Source organism: Priapulus caudatus, unplaced genomic scaffold, assembly GCF_000485595.1.
Source record: "Priapulus caudatus unplaced genomic scaffold, Priapulus_caudatus-5.0.1 Scaffold985, whole genome shotgun sequence".
NCBI classification, from domain to species: domain Eukaryota; kingdom Metazoa; phylum Priapulida; class Priapulimorpha; order Priapulimorphida; family Priapulidae; genus Priapulus; species Priapulus caudatus.
The window spans coordinates 24,422-26,922 of record NW_014578046.1 but is presented as its reverse complement, the minus strand read 5'-3'; the positions used below and the strand labels follow the sequence as shown (position 1 = coordinate 26,922).

The window sequence follows — 2,501 nt, the reverse complement described above, 5'->3', positions numbered from 1 at the left end:
CTTAAGGGTGTGATTTTTTAGTGGAGCTCTCCATCATGCCTCTTAAGGGTGTGATTTTTTAGTGGAGCTCTCCATCATGCCTCTTAAGGGTGTGATTATGGAGCGTGAAAAGACCCCCTATGGTGTCCTGTATAGTAGTCCTGGTATCTGAAAGCCTGGTATTAGTATTTTAGTTTGACACAGGCGAAACATTTTCTTGATCTCCTCTCTGAGTAGCTGGAGTGGCTCTCTGATGAACACCATCACCGTCACCTCTCCCCCTCTTTGGTGCAGGGGGAGAATCATCACCATCCTCAGTATCATTGACATTGTCACGTACTATAGGTGCACTGTAGGCACTATCATTACCATCGATAACTTGAGAGTCCTCCTCGCTGGAAAAGTCACTAAAATCTCCATAATTATCGGCATTCAAGTCCTCATTAGCTACAATCTGTGCTAGTGCCTCCTCAGTACTGATGCATCTATGATTCATAATTTCAAACTACTTGCTATTTTCCTCACATACGTACACTTAGATACAAATCATACAATAATGTAACCCAACAAGAGTAGACCACAATGGGCTAGCTGACTCTAACTGTTATTCACTTATTGGGATTAGCCGTTAGGTTAGTCCGAGTTTCCTCTGACCAATGCCCACACCGACGATTTTGGTAGATTTGGTGTGGGCGTTGGTCAGAGGAAACTCCGACTACCGTTAGGGTTGGTTATACAGTAACAGCCTAACTCGCGCATGGGCACCTGTAACCACAAGCACTTGGAACGTCTCAATAAAAAAAAGGTAAATAAACACGAAATGTATTTACTATATAGGCCTACCAAAGTCTTAATGTTTCTCTACTCTATTTCGCCTATAATCACCTGTAAATGCCGGTCAAATGCTCATCTGCAACACACAAGTTGATGATGCCGATGAGGATCGTCCTGCTCTCTCGCTCAGCCATGCTAGCGTGTAGGGTTAGCAAGCGCGTGAAACTGCACACACCCGCCAGCTGGTTTGAGTGATTTGCTCACCGCTACGGCGATTCATAGTAATTGTAATCGTGGTTGCCAGGTGGCGACACTGACGACGGCGTAGGCATGCGTGACGGAACGTAAAAGTGGATGAATGAATACTGGAAGTTTAGTATTGAACTGGTTCTTACTTATATGCCCTTGTCCTTGATTTATTCTACCCAGTATGGCGGCTGGTTAACCCTTTCAACCCTGACAGCGTTAATCTATATTAGCCATATACCTGCAGGGATGTTCCCAGAAAATGTTGAGTGCCGGGTAATCCGACATCGAACCCCCCCCCCCAGGTTTTGTACGCTGGCCGTGTTAGCATGTACAATATCGATCGCAAGCGGCCAGCGTAGAAAATCGCGCAGTGTGTCCTAGGCTTTATGAATGATTGCTAATAATTGCGGCATGTGACATAAGTTAGTACATTTTATTAAAACAAAATGCTCAAACAGCAATTTAGCACTTTGTTGTTGAATGATTTCTACAATAATTCACTCAATGGACCATTCGTAAATGATGATGTCCTATTTGATGTAATTTTGTTCCGGGTGGATAACGGCAATTTTTTTTGAGTGCCGGTTGGAAATCAAAAGTAACGGGCGGCACCGCCCGGCGCCACCCGGCGTGGGAACATCCCTGACCTGATTTTTTTTTCAAAAGCTTGCATTTTTTAGAATTCAATTATTTCAAGCATACTCACCCAATCCATCATCTAAAAGTTATTTTCAATTTTCAAGATATATATTTTTCATAAAATAATAAGCCTTGGCATATTTTAATTCAAAAAAATGTATTTTTATTTTTCCTCAACTTTATGAACTTTTTGAACAAATATTGGAGATAAAAATTTTGAACCGGTTGCAGGTATCGGTGGTGAAAACCATTCGACCAATGTTCACAACTCTAGTGAAAAACAGACTAATGTTCACATTCATAATTTCAATCCGAGTTCATTATTCCCAGTAATTTGCCTTTGTGTGCCATTTACTAAAACAGTTCTCATCCGGAAGTCCAACGCATATAGGTACACTTTGCACATCTTACACCAAAACAGTTTTTGACCTCTTGGGTAAATCCTTAGCAGCTAGATGTGGGTTATGTGATAGTGATAGCAGCCATCACTACTGTGACTTGTTATGTCTATCACAATCAGTTTAATTTTTACGGGCTTTCATTTTTAAGGGGCGCGATCGCGCCCGCGCTCCACCGCACTCACGAAATTGTGCCCTGGTGCGTGCATCATCGCGCCTCATAAAAGTGGTTGAAATATCGCGCACCAAAACTCAACCACCCTTACTAGTAATAATGGCAATGCCACCTGTCACAATTATTACAAAGGTTAGCGACACACAACAATTTGTGGTGTGTAAGTAACTGAACGTATGACAATTTGTGGTGTGTAAGTAACTGAACGTATGACAATTTGTGGTGTGTAAGTAACTGAACGTATGACAGAGGTACAGGTTACTACCCTCTGGTTTATACAACTAGAC

General features: G+C 42.1%; 1 protein-coding gene across 1 annotated transcript in view; it reads right to left on the bottom strand.

The window, feature by feature from the left end:
- The window catches only part of LOC106814823 (putative uncharacterized protein DDB_G0271982), a gene marked incomplete at both ends in the record, with an annotated part of 8,860 nt that overhangs the window by 698 nt on the left and 5,661 nt on the right, over positions 1–2,501 (bottom strand). The window lies entirely within an intron of this gene.